Source organism: Ovis aries, chromosome 7, assembly GCF_016772045.2.
Source record: "Ovis aries strain OAR_USU_Benz2616 breed Rambouillet chromosome 7, ARS-UI_Ramb_v3.0, whole genome shotgun sequence".
Taxonomy (NCBI): Eukaryota; Metazoa; Chordata; class Mammalia; order Artiodactyla; family Bovidae; genus Ovis; species Ovis aries.
This window is the reverse complement of record NC_056060.1, coordinates 26,017,910-26,036,411: the sequence shown is the minus strand read 5'-3', so window position 1 is coordinate 26,036,411 and position 18,502 is coordinate 26,017,910. Positions and strand designations below refer to the sequence as shown.

At 38.1% G+C, this 18,502-nt stretch overlaps 1 pseudogene; it reads right to left on the bottom strand.

Moving 5' to 3' along the window:
- Positions 1-16,983: 16,983 nt before the first annotated feature.
- LOC101107606 (olfactory receptor 4F21-like) lies at positions 16,984-18,208 on the bottom strand (annotated as a pseudogene).
- Positions 18,209-18,502: the final 294 nt, after the last annotated feature.

Below are 18,502 nucleotides of genomic sequence, written 5' to 3'. Positions count from 1 at the left end.
AAGAAGATAAGACTGTCAAGTGACCTGCAACAAAAGAAAAGAGGGATCAACTTAATACAACTTAAATGTTGTGTTAAATGCTGATAATTTAAAGTTGGTCCTTTAACTTAATTGATTATAGACTACTTACAAAATAATGGGAACCAGGGTATAAAATATTGAATACAACAAAGCTTCACTCAGAGACAATCTTTCACTTTAAATGATCCTATTTATTTAAATATGTGAGCAATCAGACAATTTATGGTGTTAGGAAAGAATGTATAACATAAACTCAAGGAATACAGATGAAGTAAAACAATACAAGTTAAAAACAAAAATAATGAATACCAGAAAATTGGAAGAGGGTATAAAAGCACATAAACTGATTAAAAAATAGATAACTTTAAAAAAATAATCATAATAAAGTTAAATATAAGTTAGAAATGAATATGAAAAGTGTTAGTCACTCAGTTATGTTCAACTCTTGGCGACCTCTGTAGCCCACCAGGCTCCTCTGTGCATGAAATTCCCTAGGCAAGAATACTGGAGTGGGTTGACATTTCCTTCTCCAGGGGATCTTCCTGATCCAGGGATTGAACCTGGATCTCCTGTATTGCAGGCAGATTCTTTACCATCTGATACACCACACATATTGGAAATGAGCATAGACATGCATAATAACTGTTAAGATACCTCTGAAGGCTATTTCCTACATGTACTTAAAAACAATCTACTTTAAAAATCTTACATGAATTTGAAGTACCATAGACAGACAAAAGATTGATATTTTCATAATATTTTTTAAAAGTTCATTAAAAAATTTATTATTATTATTATTATTTTTTTACTTTACAATATTGCATTGGTTTTGACACACATCAATATGAATCCACCACAGGTGTACACGTGTTTCCAATCCCAAACCCCCCTCCCACCTCCCCCCCCTCCTACACCATCCCTCCAGATCATCCCAGTGCACCAGCCCCAAGCATCCTGCACCCTGCATCGAACCTAGACTGGTGATTCATTTCTTATATGATATTATACATGTTTCAATGCCATTCTCCCAAATCATCCTACCCTCTCCCTCTCCCACAGAGTTCAAAAGACTGTTCTATACATCTGTGTCTCTTTTGCTGTCTCACATACAGCGTTATTGTTACCATCTTTCTAAATTCCATATATATGCATTAGTATACTGTATTGGTGTTTTTCTTTCTGGCTTACTTCACTCTGTATAATCGGCTCCAGTTTCATCCACCTCATTAGAACTGATTCAAATATATTCTTCTTAATGGCTGAGTAATACTCCATTGTGTATACGCACCACAGCTTTCTTATCCATTCATCTACTAATGGACATCTAGGTTGCTTCCATGTCCTGGCTATTATTAGCAATATAGAACAGTCTTTTGGACTCTGTGGGAGAGGGAGAGGGTGGGATGATTTGGGAGAATGGCATTGAAACATGTATAATATCATATATGAAATGAATCGCCAGTCCAGGTTCGATGCATGATACTGGATGCTTGGGGCTGGTGCACTGGGATGACCCAGAGGGATGGTATGGGGAGGGAGGAGGAAGGAGGGTTCAGGATGGGGAACACGTGTATACCTGTGGCAGATTCATGTTGATGTATGGCAAAACCAATACAATATTGTGAAGTAGTTAACCTCAAATTAAAATAAATAAATTTATATTTAAAAAGCTCAAATCATTTAATAAAACCTCTGAGGCCTAATAGATAAATGGACAAATGATATGAAGAGAGAATTTAGAAAAGTAAACTATATATGTATTTTTGCATATATATATATTCCTCAAAAATCAAATCAAATATAAATCTATTATTTTTCTATTAAGTTAAAAAGGTTTTATAGTTATTGTTGTCAAAACCAACACTCATTAAAATAGGCACATTCATACACCACTGATAGAAATATAGACTAATCTAAAATTAAGAAAATATTTTGAAATGGTACTGATGAACATAGCAGAGAAGGGACTTGACACACAGAGGGAAGGTGAGGGTAGGACAAATTGAGAAAGCAGCATGGACATATATACACTGTCATGTGTAAAATAGATAGTAGGATGTTGCTATATAACACAAGGGGCCCAGCCTGGTGCTCCCTAACGACCTAGAGGTGGGGGTTGGGAGGAGTGGAGGGAGGCTCAGGAGTGTGCATGAATATGGCAGAAACCAACACAACAAGATAAAGCAATTTTCCACCAATTAAAAAAGAAGCGAAAGATTATTAAAGAAAATATTTTGAAATCATGTGTCAAGAATCTTGAATCTGTACCGCTTGGTGCAGTAGTACTCCTTGTGAAATTCTATTTGTATCAAAAAAGATTTTTGCACAAAAATGTTTGTCATACTTTACAGTTGATAAAACTTTGAACCATTTAGATATCAAATGTTAGGTTTAATTCTGTTATGAAGGAAAATATTAAAGTTATTAAAGTAAGTGTTAATAGAAATTTATAATAGCATTGGTAAGAATTTTATTTATAATATTAAGTGTATGAAAAGTAAACAGATTGCATAGTACAGTAGTTGACTTTTATTTTTTAGAACTTGAAAAATCCTTTAAATTTTAAATATCTTTCAGTATAATTATCATATTTATATTAGACTTTTGGATAAAAACATCCAAGAGCATAGAGAGCTAAAGGATGATTTATTAAGAAGGTTTACAAACAAAGAATAATTTGTAATTATTAGAAGACTAGCTGGGGAAGTAAAGGACTTTAATACTTCTCTCATCCAATTAGACATTTTCGTAAGCTGTCAGATTGATTAATAGATGATAGTATTAGGGCAGAATATAGCCAAATATGTATAGTGTCCTGATGGATCTGGATTTTGATGGTGGAAATAGGAAAGGTTTGATTAACTTCCTATTTCAGCAAGATACTATTGTTTCTGTTGCCTCTTGATTAATTTTTCTATTGTCTTCTACCTTCTCTCACCTAGATGTTCTAAACACTCTTCCTAGCGTTTTCTCTGAAAAGTATGTTTAACCATTTTAAATTTACTCATTCAATTATCAATGGACTTCATATCCATATTTAAATCACCCATGTCACAGGGGTGTAAGGACAAAGAATTTGGGCAGTGGAATTGAATCTGGGGAGCATTATAGAGTTTAGAAAGTCATCCCTAGAAGAGTTCATGGCAATACCCTCTAGTCTGCTGAGCAGAAGGTGTTTGTTGACTTCCTGATCTCACCATGCAATTCACTGTCTTGGAGTAATAAAGCTGAAGCTTAAGAATCATGTTGACTGCTTACGATCAAAGATTTTAACATGTAAAACTAACATAAAACATATAAACTCAATTCTTCAAGTCTCCGTCATCATGAAAGTGGATGTTTCATCTTATAAAAACAATTGAAGTTTTCTCTAAATTGATTTGTCATATTTGAAAATTTCCACCTGTATTAGCTTAGTACTGCTGAAATGGTGCTTGTCTTGGAGTGTGAGTGATAATTAAGTTTTTTAAACTGGAGAAGGAAAGGGCAACCCACTCCAATACTCTTGTCTGGAAACTCCCATGGATGGAGGAGCCTGTAGGCTACAGTCCGTGGAGTCGCAAAGAGTCGGACACGACTGAGTGACTTCATTAACTCACAAAGAGGAAAATCCAATACTCTTTGAATCTTAATAGCCTAAAACTGTAAGATTCCATTTAAAAGTGTAATTAAATTTATTGATAATCTTTAATTATGCTGCTGCTGCTGCTGCTGCTGCTGCGTCACTTCAGTCGTGTCCGACTCTGTGCAACCCCATAGACGGCAGCCCACCAGGCTCCCCATTCCCTGGGATTCTCCATGCAAGAACACTGGAGTGGGTTGCCATTTCCTTCCCAATGCGTGAAAGTGAAAAGTGAAAGTGAAGTCGCTCAGCCTTGTCTGACTCTTAGCGATCCCATGGACTGCAGCCTACCAGGCTCCTCCATCCATGGGATTTTCCAGGTGAGAGTACTGGAGTGAGGTGCCATTGCCTTCTCCAATGGTATAATTACAATATAAAACATGGCGCTATAAGCATAGTAGTGTGGTGAAAGTCAGTAACATGTCTAAGGAACAGGCAGGAAAGAAGATTTAAAGAAACAGGAAGAATGAAAATAGAAAGGGAGTGAAGAATTAAAGGAAGGCAGGGGATGGGATAAATAAAATCTAGGACAAATAAAGAGGATAAAATGATGATTAAAAGAGACATTGGTGCAATGTTGCACATCTTTGCTTAAATTGCCTGTCATTGTTTACATCAACACACATCAGTATATTATGAACACCTGAGTGTGAGCTTTATTTGCATTTCCATTCACTATTTTAGTACATTTTACCTGAAAGGATGGAAAGTAATAATAAAATTTTAGGGAAAATAGTCACTGATATGAAGAAAAGTTAAGACTTTAAGCAAATAAATAATGGATGTGGCAGAGGGGTTTGACAGTATGGAGTGGGTATAGTTTTGGCATGGTGGTTCAGCTGACAGGTCACCTCTAAAACATTAGGAAGTAACTGATTAAAAACACCCCTTTAACTTCCAGTCAGTATTTTGCTTTCCTTATTTCTAATATTTATAGCTGTTTGTAAAATGTAAAAATTAAAGTTCATTATGTAGGTACACTTTCTGCTTTGTCCAGCACTGTGTCACTTGATTAAAACAGGCTGGCACATAGAAAAAGCTCAAGGAATATTTGAAGAATAAATTGTCCAGAAATTATCACTAAATTGCCCAAGTAAACAAAATAGAAAGATAAGTGAAGAATGGGGTCACCCATTCTATTATAAACATCTAGAATTAATGTGTATCATTATTCAAGAAGTCCTGATGACCCGAGAGTGCTTGTTTGGAGAAAAAGACCACATACTTGGTTTCTCTGCCTTCTTAGGAAACACTGGTGACTGTGTGAAGTTCCCAGGAGTTCTTCAGAAGCCAAGTTCCCTTAAAACTTGCCATCTTTCCTATTGGAGATTTAAAATTTATCAGTTATCCAGTGCCTGGAGAGACAAATCTTTAAACAAAAAAGATTATTTGATACATTTTTATAGAAGTGAGAAAGAACTTTGAGATTATCTTGCCCAGTTATTTCATTCTACAGATGGAAAACAACCCAGTGAGGTTAAATGCCCAGTGTATTTGCAGCATTACATTCACAGAGCCAGCACTAGAAGTCAGCCTAACTCAGTCCAATGACCTTCCTCACTTAAGATCTACACCTGCTTGTAGAAAAAGTCATTAAAGAGCTAGACTGTTTATATTTGATAGTATCACACCAAATTGGAAGAGTCCTAGTCATCCCTGAGTTCTCTTTCCTTTTACAATAAAATGAGCCATCCCTTTCTGAAAGACTACTTGTTTCCCCCCATTGGGTATTGCTCATCCTCATCCCCTCTCCTATTTCTTCAAACAACCTGGTCAGTGCTCGAACAGTTCTCTTTCAGAATTTTCAGCCAGCATCTCCTCTGTACCATCCTCTGGCACAACACCAGAATCTTCTTTGAATCTGAGCATATGCTCTCAGTCTAGGCATTGGCTGGAGTCTTCAAATTCAGAGGAAAGTAATAGTGAAGGAGAGGGAATCACACTAGAATCCTGGAGGCTGAGGATTGAGATTTCCTTTTGTTTTAAAACAGAATTTGGTCCTCAGGAATACGTGAGTCCAGAAGTCTGTTTTGCACAATGGAAAATGAAGTTTAAAATGAAATGAAATTACTCAGCCATTAAAAAGAATACATTTGAATCAGTTCTAATGAGGTGGATGAAACTGGAGCCTATTATACAGAGTGAAGTAAGCTAGAAAGAAAAACACCAATAGAGTATACTAATGCATATATACGGAATTTAGAAAGATGGTAACAATAACCCTGTATGTGAGACAGCAGGGGAGACACAGATGTATAGAACAGTCTTTTGGACTCTGTGGGAGAGGGAGAGGGTGGGATGATTTGGGGGAATGGCATTGAAACATGTGTGGTGTCATATGGGAAATGAATTGCCAGTCCAGGTTCGATACCGGATGCTTGGGGCTGGTGCACTGGGATGACCCGGAGGGACGGTGCGGGGAGGGAGGTGGGAGTGGGGTTCAGGATGGGGAACACGGGTGCGCCCGTGACGGATTTGTGTTGATGTGTGGCGGAACCAATACAATATTGTAAAGTAATTAGCCTCCAATTAAAATAAATAAATTTAAATAAAAAAAATGAAATGGAAAGCACAAAAGCCAGAGACGTGAATCTTGAAAAATCTTCACATTAAGAAGAGAAGCTAAAAATATCAAAAGGTATACGTGTGTGTGTGATTAATTTTACAAGACAATGCAATTCAATGATTGAAATTTGATCATAGGAAAGAGATGGTATAGGATGAAAGGACAAATACATTTCAAAGGAGAAAACTTGACACAATATTTTTTCAGGGGAACAGAAATTGAAGGAAGGTCGAGGGTTATGGGGAGAGGGAAGCAACCATGACAGGGACAGTTTTGTAATTTAAAAGTGTCTTTCTTACTTGCCTGTTCAGTCACAGGGTGTATATTTTTAGAAGAGAAAGTCAGAGAGTGTACTCTTTATCTTTGTAAATAAGCACTCCCACCCCACTCAAAGACAAAGCTATATATAAGATTCTCCATAATGAGAAATAACCTAATTAGCTGCATAAGAGTGACCCACTGCTGCTGCGAAGATGTCTAATACTCAGCCCATTTTTAGATTCTCTTGGGGACTAAATCTTTGAGTCACATTGGTTTCCCCAAGAGAGAAATATTGAAAAAATTTTCTGGTGATGAAACAGAGGGAAAGAAGCAAAGTTTTTAAAAAAATATTATTGGGTTATAGTTGAGTTACAATGTTGTATTAGTTTCAGGTATACACCAAAGTGAATCTGTTTTACAGGAAGGTTTTGATATAACATATTGGATTGTATTAAAAAATTCCTCTTTATGGTGGATGATCTTGCTTTGAGTGACTGAGATGAAGGTGTGAAATATATCCTGAGAAACAAGATATTCATAGTACCAGACTTGAAGAAATAAATCTAAACCCTTGATAGGTAAAGATAATTCTCATAATTCATAATAGAATAATTTTCCTGTTTTTAATTATGGCAGATGTTTACCTGTGACTCTGCTTGTGCTCATAAACTTCGGACTACTGGGGATGAAGGTCTTAAATGGTTTTGAACTTTATTTTTCCTGACTTGATTGGATACAAGTAAATTTTGGATTTGTTGGATCAATGTCTGAAGAGAAAAAAATGTAGAGTTATTTTGAGTTGTCTGTAATAGGAGCATGTTTACCTGAGAAGGAGATAATTATTCAGATGACCTGCAGCAATCATCAAGATAAGCCTAGCAGCTTTCTCTGAGAAAGGCTGACTTTATCTTTGATATGTACATAAAAAAATATTGATCTCCAGGTTACCACGGTGGCCTCAAGGTATCAAAACTCTATCTTTGTTTAGAGTTGTATATCATTTTATCCTGCCCAGAAGCCATATACTCTAGAAGAGCAGCAGAGTTATGGCTTGTCTAAATTAATTTTGGTAAAATAGTGACATTCCAAATTAGTGGAAAATTTCTCCTGCTTCCCTCCGCACACCCAGGGCTTGTCCATAACACTGTGAGCAGTAAGTGTATGTGCTGTGCTTAGTTGCTCCGTCATGTCAGACTCTGCGACGATATGGACTGTAGCCCGCCAGGCTCCTATGTCCATGGGGATTCTCCAGGCAAGAATACTGGAGTGGGTTACCATGAGCTCCTCTAGGCGATCTCCCAACACAGGGATTCAAGCTAGGTCTCTCACATTGCAGGCAGATTGTTTACCATCTGAGCCACCAGAGAAGCTCTGTGAGCAGTATCAGTTCAGTTCAGTTGCTCAGTCGTGTCTGACTCTTTGCGATCTCATGAATTGCAGCACGCCAGGCCTCCTTGTCCATCACCAACTCCTGGAGTTCACTCAGACTCACGTCCATCAAGATGGTGGTGCCATCCAGCCATCTCATTCTCTGTCGTCCCCTTCTCCTCCTGACCCCAATCCCTCCCAGCATCAGAGTCTTTTCCAATGAGTCAATTCTTCACATGAGGTGGCCAAAGTACTGGAGTTTCAGCTTTAGCATCATTCCTTCCAAAGAAATCCCAGGGCTGATCTCCTTCAGAATGGACTGGTTGGATCTCCTTGCAGTCCAAGGGACTCTCAAGAGTCTTCTCCAACACCACACTTCAAAAGCATCAATTCCTCAGCGCTCAGCTTTCTTCACAGTCCAACTCTCACATCCATATATGACTACTGGAAAAACCATAGCCTTGACTAGACGGACCTTTGTTGGCAAAGTAATGTCTCTGCTTTTGCATATGCTATCTAGGTTGGTCATAACTATCCTTCCAAGGAGTAAGCGTCTTTTAATTTCATGGCTGCAATCACCATCTGCAGTAATTTTGGAGTCCCCCCCAAATAAAGTCTGCCACTGTTTCCACCGTTTCCCCATCTATTTGCCATGAAGTGATGGGACCAGATGCCATGATCTTAGTTTTCTGAATGTTGAGCTTTAAGCCAACTTTTTCACTCTCCTCTTTCACTTTCATCAAGAGGCTTTTTAGTTCCTCTTCACTTTCTGCCATAAGGGTGGTGTCATCTGCATATCTGAGGTTATTGATGTTTCTCTCGGCAATCTTGATTCCAGCTGTGCTTCTTCCAGCCCAGCATTTCTCATGATGTACTCTGCATAGAAGTTAAATAAGCAGGGTGACATTATTATAGCCTTGACGTACTTCTTTTCCTATTTGGAATCAGTCTGTTTTTCCATGTCCAGTTCTAACTGTTGCTTCCTGACCTGCATATAGGTTTCTCAACGGGCAGGTCAGGTGGTCTGGCAGTATAGAACTCCATAAATCATTCTACCATGCCAGTAGAACGATTGTGCTTTTATTCTAAGTGAGGAGATTGGGGTACCAGGGAAGACAGCATATTAAGATGAATGAGGGAGAATATAGGCAGAAATTGAGTCCTAGTAAGCTAGAAGCTAGGCACAGAGCATCTCCTGGGGCTATGTGAGATTCTCTCCTGGGGCATGTGGCACAGGTTAGTTAGCAGTGGAGAAACCTCAGTCCCAGTAGAAGATCTGAAATTGTTAATGTAGAGTTCTTGAGGGAGTATCAGAGAGGCCCGAGACCAGTGATTTACAGGCTGAGATTGGCTCAAGATTTAAATCGACCAAGCCTTTAAAAAAGAACTCACTGGTATATTTCACAGTAGATTTCAGTTCTACTTGAGGAGACAGAGGCAGAAAAAATTAATTAAGGAAAGACAAGTAGAAAAAAAAGGATTTCTTTAAATCTATGTGATCTTTGATCAAGAGTAAAAAGAAATCCCAATTGCTATGCAACAAATAATTCACATTGTTAATTTTTTATTCTTTGTTGGTGTTTACTAATTAATTAATTTTATTTTTTAAATAAAAAATTTTTGGAGTATAGTTGCTGTACAATGTTGTGTTAGTTTCTGCTATACAGGAAGTGAATCAGCTATCCATATACATTTATCCCCTCTTTTTTTGGATTCCCTTCTTATTTGGATCAACACAGAGCACTGAGTTGAGTTCCCTGTGCTATACAGTAGATTCTCATTACTTATCTATTTTATACATAGTAATGTATATATGTCATTCCCAGTCTCCCAATTCATCCCACCCTCCTTGCACCCTTGGTGTCCATACCTTTGTTTTATATGTCTGCATCTCTGTTTCTGCTTTGCTAATAGGTTCATCTGTACCATTTTGTCTAGATTCCACAGTTCAGTTCAGTCGCACATTTGTGTCTGACTCTTTGTGACCCCATGGACTGCAACACGCCAGGCTTCCCTGTCCATCGTCAACTCTCAGAGCTTGCTCAAACTGACGTCCACCGAGTCAGTGATGCCATCCAACCGTCTCATCCTCTGTCATCACCTTTTCCTCTTGCCTTCAGTCTTTCCCAGTATCAAGGACTCTTCGAATGAGCCAATTTATTGCATCAGGTGGCCAAAGTATTGGAGCTTCAGCTTCAGCATCAATCCTTCCAATGAATATTTGGGTGATTTCCTTTAGGATTTGATCTCCTGCAGTCCAAGGGACTCTCAAGAGTCTTCTCCAACACCACAGTTCAAAAGCATCAATTCTTCGGCACTCAGTTTGCTTTGTAGTCCAACTCACATCCATACATGAACTAGAAAAACCATAGCTTTGACTAGATGGACCTTTGTTGGCAAAGTGATGTCTCTGTTTTTTAATATGCTGTCTAGCTTGGTCATAGGTTTTCTTCCAAGGGGCAAGCATCTTTTAACTTCAAGGCTGCAGTCACCATCTACAGTGATTTAGGAGCCCAAGAAAATAAAGTCCTTCACTGTTTCCATTGTTTCTCCATCTATTTGCCATGAGTGATGGCACTAGATGCCATGATCTTTGCTTTTTGAGTGTTGAGTTTTAAGGCAGCTTTTTCTGGCTTTCTTTCCTCTTTCACTTTCATCAAGAGGCTCTTTAGTCCCTATTCACTTTCTGTCATAAGGGTGGTGTCATCTATGTATCTGAGGTTATTGATAAATTTCCTGGCAGTCCTGATTCCAACTTGTGCTTCATCCAGCCTGGCATTTTACGTGATGTACGCTGCATAAAAATTAAATAATATAAGCAGGGAGACAGTATATAGCCTTGACATACTCCTTTCCAATTTGGAACCAGTCTGTTGTTCCACATCTGGTTCTAACTGTTGCTTCTTGACCTGCATACAGATTTCTTAGGAGGTAGGTAAGGTGGGTGGTATGGTGTTCTCATCTGTTTAAGAATTTTCCGCAGTTTGTTGTGATCCACACAGTCAAAGGCTTTGGCATAATCAATAAAGCAGAAGTAGATGTTTTCTTGGAATTCTCTTGCTTTTTTGATGATCCAACGGATGTTGGCAATTTGATCTCTGGTTCTTCTGCCTTTTCTAAATCCAGCTTCAACATCTGGAATTTCTCAGATCACATTCTGTTGAAGCCTGGCTTGGAGAATTTTGAGCATTACTTTGCTAGTGTGTGAAATGAGTGCAATTGTATGGTAGTTTGAACATTCTTTGACATTGCTTTTCACAGGATTGGAATGAAAACTGACCTTTTTCAGTCCTGTGGCCACTGCTGGGTATTCCAAATTTGCTGCCTTATGAGTGTAGCACTTTCACAGGATCATCTTTTAGGATTTGAAATAGCTCAACTGGAATCCTATCACCTCCACTAGCTTTGTTCATGGTGAAGCATCCTAAAACCCTTTTGACTTTGCATTCCAGGATGTCTGGCTCTAGGTGACTGATAACACCATCATGATTATCTGGGTCATGAATTTTTTTTTTTTTGGGTGTAGTTCTTCTGTGTATTCTTGCCACCTCTTCTTAACATCTTCTGCTTCTGTTAGGTCCATTCCATTTCTGTCCTTTATTGAGCCCTTCTTTGCATCAAGTGTTCCCTTGATATCTCTAATTTTCTTGAAGAGATCTCTAGTCTTTCCCATTCTATTGTTTTCTCTATTTCTTTGCATTGATCAATGAGGAAGGTTTTTGTATCTCTTTGCTATCCTTTGGAACTCTGCATTCAAATGGGTATATCTCTGCTTTTCTCTTTTGCCTTTAGCTTCTCTTCTTTTCTCAGCTATCTGTAAGGCCTTCTCAGAAAACCATTTTGCTTTTTTGCACTTCTTTTTCTTGGGGATGATTTTGATTACTGTCTCCTGTACAATGTCATGAACCTTCATCCATAGTTCATCAGGCACTCTGTATATCAGATCTAGTCTCTTGAATCTATTTCTCACTTCCACTGTATAATCATAAGGGATTGATTTAGGTCATACCTAAATGGTCTGGTTGTTTTCCCTACTTTCTTCAATTTAAGTCTGAATTTGGCAATAAGGAGTTCATGATCTGAGCCACAGTCAGCTCCCGGTCTTATTTTTGCTGACTGTATAGAGCTTCTCCATGTTTGGCTGCAAAGAATATAATCAATCTGATTTTGGTATTGACCATCTGGTGATGTCCAAGTGTAGAGTCTTCTCTTGTGTTGTTGTAAGAGGGTGTTTGCTATAACCATTATGTTCTCTTGGCAAAACTTTGTTAGGCTTTGCCATTCTTCATTTTGTATTCCAAGGCCAAATTTGCCTATTACTTCAGGTATCTCTTGACTTCCTACTTTTGCATTCTAGTCCCCTATAATGAAAAGGACATCTTTTTTTGTGTGTTAGTTCTAGAAGTTCTTGTAGGTCTTCATAGTACCATTCAACTTCAACTTATTCAGCATTACTGGTCGGGGCATAGACTTGGATTATTGTGATATTGAATGGTTTGCCTTGGAAACAGATCATTCTGTTGTTTTTGAAACTGCACCCAAGTATTAAATTTTGGACTCCTCTGTTGACTATGATGGTTACTCCATTTCTTTTAAGGGATTCTTGCCCACAGTAGTAGATACAATGGTCATCTGAATTAAATTCACCCACTCCAGTCCATTTTAGTTCGCTGATTCTTAAAATGTCAGTGTTCACTCTTGCCATTTCATGTTTGACCGCTTCTAATTTACCTTGATTCATAGACCTAACCCAGGGTCCCATGCAATATTGCTCTTTATAGCATTGGACTTTACTTCCATCACCAGTCACATCCACAACTGGGCATTGTGTTTGCTTTGGCTCTGTCTCTTCAATCTTTCTATAGTTATTTCTCCACTCTTCTCCAGTAGCATATTGGGCACCTACCTTCCTGGGAGTTCATCTTTCAGTGTCCTATCTTTTTGCCTTTTCATACTGTTCATGGGGTTCTCAAGGCAAGAAAACTGAAATGGTTGCCCTTCCCTTCTTCAGTGGACCATGTTTTGTCAGAACTCTTCACCATCACCCGTCATTCTTGGGTGGCCCTACACAGCATGGCTCATCATTTCATTGAGTTAGACAAGGCTGTGGCCCATGTGATCAGTTTGATTAGTTTTCTGTGACTATGGTTTTCATTCTGTCTGCCCTCTGAGGGATAAGGATAAGAGGCTTATGGAATCTTCCTGATGGGTGAGACTGACTGTGGGAGAAACTGGGTCTTGTTCTGATGGGCGGGGGCATGCTCAGTAAATTCCACATATGTGTTTTTGTAGGATTTTTGTTTTTCTCATTTTCCCCTCACTCTGTATTTAGTGAGAAATGTTTATTGATTATTTTCTATACCATTGCTGTTGATACTGATGTTTGGCAGTAAATATGATGGCAGCATTAAACAGCTCCTCTTCTCAGGGAACTTAAATGTAATGAGGAAGACTGACATTGAATAAGAAATCATGAGTGTCACTAATGTTACAAAAGTGGTAATAAGGAGTGCTATAATAATACACAATAAGAAGAGAGTTCTTGGACCCAGGTCCTGGGAATTATTCCCTGGAAAAGTGTTGCTGAAACTGAGATTTGAAGAATAAGTAGATGTCACTAGGTGAAGCATGAAAGACAAGTGTTTCAGACAAAATGATTCATCAGTGCGAAGCTTCAGAGATGAGAGAGTTTGAAGTTTCCAGGCAAGTTAAAAAAACCACCAAATTGGCTCTGAAATTAAAGGGAAAGAGCATGTTGTTCTCAGAGGCAGGAGACATGGTGGGAACCAGGTCTCTGGTGGCCTGATAAACTTTGAAAGATAGGTAATATTTTAATTTAAGGTCTATGACAATTATGTTAAAGACATTGAGAAAAACAACTACATGCTAAAGGAGAACACAGGCAAAACACTCTCCGACATAAATCACAGCAGGATCCTCTATGACCCACCTCCCAGAATACCGGAAATAAAAGCAAAAATAAACAAATGGGATCTAATTAAAATTAAAAGTTTCTGCACAGCAAAGGAAACTATAAGCAAGGTGAAAAGACAGCCTTCTGAATGGGAGAAAATAATAGCAAATGAAGCAGCTGACAAACAACTAATCTCACAAATATACAAGCAACTTATGCAGCTCAATTCCAGAAAAATAAACGACCCAATCAAAAAATGGGCCAAAGAACTAAAAAGGCATTTCTCCAAAGAAGACATACAGATGGCTAACAAACACATGAAAAGATGCTCAACATCACTCATTATGAGAGCAATGCAAATCAAGGCCACAATGAGGTATCATTTCACACCAGTCAGAATGGCTGCGCTCCAAAAGTCTACAAGCACTAAATGCTGGAGAGGGTGTGGAGAAAAGGGAACCCTCTTACACTGTTGGTGGGAATGCAAACTAGTACAGGCACTATGAAGAACAGTGTGGAGATTCCTTAAAAAATTGCAAATAGAACTGCCTTATGACCCAGCAATCCCACTTCTGGGCATACACACCGAGGAATTCAGAATTGAAAGAGACACATGTACCCCAATGTTCATTGCAGCACTGTTTATAACAGTCAGGACATGGAAACAACCTAGATGTCCATTAGCAGATGAATGGGTAAGAAAGCTGTGGTACGTATACACAATGGAGTATTACTCAGCCATTAAGAAGAATATATTTGAATCAGTTCTAATGAGGTGGATGAAACTAGAACCGATTATACAGAGTGAAATAAGCCAGAAAGAAAAACACCAATACAGTATACTAACACATATATATGGAATTTAGAAAGATGGTAATGATAAACCTGTTTGTGAGACAGCAAAAGAGACACAGACGTATAGAATGGACTTTTGGACTCTGAGGGAGAGGGAGAGGGTGGGATGATTTGGGAGAATGGCATTGAAACATGTATACTATCATGTAAGAAACTAATAGCCAGTCTATGTTCGATACAGGATACAGGATGCTTGGGGCTGGTGCATGGGAATGATCCAGAGAGATGATATGGGGTGGGAGGTGGAAGGGGGTTCAGGATTGGGAACTCATGTACACCCGTGGCGGATTCATGTCAATGTATGGCAAAACCAATACAGTATTGTAAAGTAAAATAAAGTAAAAGTAAAAATTAAATAATATTTTAAAAAATCTCTCTACTGAAATGAAGATAATGGGATAAGATTTGAAGCATGAAGACCACATAGTTGACTTAAAATTCTATTCTAAAGAATAATATGTGATGGTTTCAACAAGAATGGTGACATTGTAGAAGTAAAGAAGGGGAGGTATATAAGAAATGTTTATAAAGTGGAATTAATAGACTTGCTGATTTATTGAATATTGAGGATCAGAGTGAGGATCAGAGTTCATTATTACCCCAGATTTTGGGTTGAACTACTGGGCAAGTGTTTGAGCCGTTTATTGTGACTTTGAAAGAACAGGAGGTTTGAGGTGGAGCCATGGGAATGGATGCAATCTAGGGACAGAATATAAAGTGAGAACAGGCTAAAGATGCAATTTTGAGGAATCCTAAGTTTGTTGGTTGAACAAATGAGGGAAATTCAGCAAACAGATGCTGGGAAGAAATTACCCAAGAGGTAGGAGGTAAACCAGGAGATTATAGTGATTTAGAGGCCCAGTGGAGGATTTGAAGGAAGGAGTTATCAGCAATAGTTAAGTTAAAAAGAAATTCCTGTCCAGATGAATAAGAAAAAATTTTAAAGACATATTATTGTCTTATTTATACAGAGGGGACAGAGATGTTACTGTAACTTTAACAAACTTTAACAAAATCTTTATTCTAGATGTAGAAATCCTCAATTAAATTGATTATGCCTCAACCTTTTGGGCTTTCTATTATTCCAAGGTTATCAAACACAGATACATAAACTCTTGCATGGGGCTGTGGGGTGGAGGGGGGAATGGTGCTTGTAGTGCTGGTGGGGTGGTGGTTTGACAGAACAGGAAACCATATTCAGGGAAACCAGGACCTCTAAATACACATTCTTTGGTGATTATTATCCTGTGAAGCAGCCATTAATTATACATCTTTTTAAAAGAATAAACTGAGCTGGTTGAGTGTTAGAAGTTCTTCATATTCAGGATAACAGAGAAGCTGAAAAAAAGTGCAAAAATATTTGGTCTAAATTCATCTAAAATAGTAAAATGACTACCCTGTATGCAAGACAGGGAAAGAGACACAGATGTGTATAACGGACTTTTTGGACTCAGAGGGAGAGGGAGAGGGTGGGATGATTTGGGAGAATGACATTCTAACATGTATACTATCATGTGAATTGAATCGCCAGTCTATGTCTGACGCAGGATGCAGCATGCTTGGGGCTGGTGCATGGGGATGACCCAGAAAGTTGTTATGGGGAGGGAGGTGGGAGGGGGGGTTCATGTTTGGGAATGCATGTAAGAATTAAAGATTTTAAAATTTAAAAATAAAAAAACTAAAATTAAAAAAAAATAAAATAAAATAGTAAAATAAAGTAAAAAAATACAGTAATAAACTCTATTGGTTTAGAAAAAAATAAATTCATCTAAAATATTTATAGTGTTAAAGAAATTCTGTACATGCAATCACTGAAATCTAAACAGAAAATTGAAATGGTATCCTAAACAGAAAAAAGCTCAGGGTATGGTCAAGTTTTGAATTCAGGGCTAAACATAAGTGATAACAGTTGATTTTATTCTTACTGTAAATTAAAATAAAATTAAAATAGAAAATTAGAAGTATATACTTTATTTATAATTTACCCAAACCTACCTTTTAGATCCTTAGTCTATTAGCTTACTATGAGATATATTTGTCAATTTTTTAGATATTTATTTATAATTGACAGTAATTACACCCAGCAAGTCCTAGGAAATAGCACCAGAAGATGGTATTTGAATGTTAAGCATATAAGTGGAGGTCAGCTTAGTTTTCTTTTCTCATCTCTTTTCTCTAAGAAGGTAGAGGAAGTCAATTTATTCCTTGTGATTGTCAAAATAAAGCCAACTCTAACTTGACAATCAATTTCTACAGGTGCATCTTTGTTGAACTATCATTCAAAATAGCAATTCTCAACCATAGTAATGATGATAGTCACATGACTCTGTTTTTGGTGAGCTTGAAGCATCGTGTACTCTAGATCTGCTCCATTCATTATAAGATCCTATTGGAACCTACAGTCCGTTTGCCCAGTCTCCTCATGGCAACTCTCATGTCTTTGTTTCTCAGTGTATAAATGGCAGGATTCAAGACAGAGGTGATGGCAAAGGCAGCATTAACAAATACTTATCTAGTGATGTTGTAGGGAAAGGCCGCACACAGAGAAACATACATGGCATAAAACACAAAATTACTACAGTGATGTGAGCTGACAGTGTGAAAAATGCTTTAGATAAGTCTCCTGAAGAATGTTTCCAGACAGTGACCAAAATGAAAATGTAGGATATAATTAAAGAGAAGAAGGCAGCCATGGAAATAAACCCACTATTAGCAATAATTACAAACTCTAGCTTGTAATTGTCTACACAAGCAAGTTTCATGACCCAAGGAAAGTCACAGTAAAAACTGTCTACTTTATTGGGACAACAAAAAGGTAAATTTGTGACAAAAACAAACTGAGATACAGCATGGATTATCCCCACTATCCAGGCAACCACTACAAAGGAAAGACACATTTTGGAGCTCATAACTGTCAGGTAGTGGAGAGGCTTACAGATTGCAGTATACCCGTCAAGTGCCATGGCTATGAGCAGCAACATCTCACTCCACACGTGACATGAATGAAAAATATCTGCGTCATACATTTTGGAAAAGAAATGATGTTGCAGTTAGTGTAAAGATCAGAGATCATTTTGGGCATCGTGGTAGAGGAAAGACCTAGATCAAGTAGGGAGAGATTGGCCACAGGAAGTACATGGGGGAGTGTAAATGAGAGTCAATAATTACTGTGAACACAATGAAGAGGTTTCCCAGGATAATTCCCATGTAGAACATGAAGAGGAGAAGGCAATGGCACCCCACTCCAGTACTCTTGCCTGGCAAATCCCATGGATGGAGGAGCCTGGTGGGCTGCAGTCCATGGGGTCACTTAAAGTTGAACACGACTGAGAGACTTCACTTTCACTTTTCACTTTCATGCATTGGAGAAGGAAATAGCAACCCACTCCAGTGTTCTTGCCTGGAGAATCCCAGGGCCGGGGGAGCCTGGCCGGCTGCCGTCTATGGGGTCGCATAGAGTCGGACACGACTGAAGCGACTTAGCAGCAGCAGCAGCAGAAGAACACGAAGAAGAACCAAAAAAGAAAAAGATGCATTTTCCATGAATCTGAAAGTCTAATTAGTACAAATTTAGATACACAGAGTCATTTACTCCATCCATTGACTCAATCAGAGAAGAAGCTAAAGTATTCTGAAGGTAGAAAATTAGAAGGAATTGAGAAATATGGGTACCAAAGATTAATATCTTATTTATCCATCAATGATTATGTGGAAAACATGTTGTAAATGCCAAAATATGAAGTGAGAAGAAATACAGAGAGGGACAGGTTAAAGGAAGATAATTGAATAGGAGAAAAGAGATAATGAAAGTTAGACCATAAAGACAAGGAAAGAAATCACATGGGAATATGGCAGGTAAAATGGAGGAATTAGGAATAAAGAGTAATATTTTCCC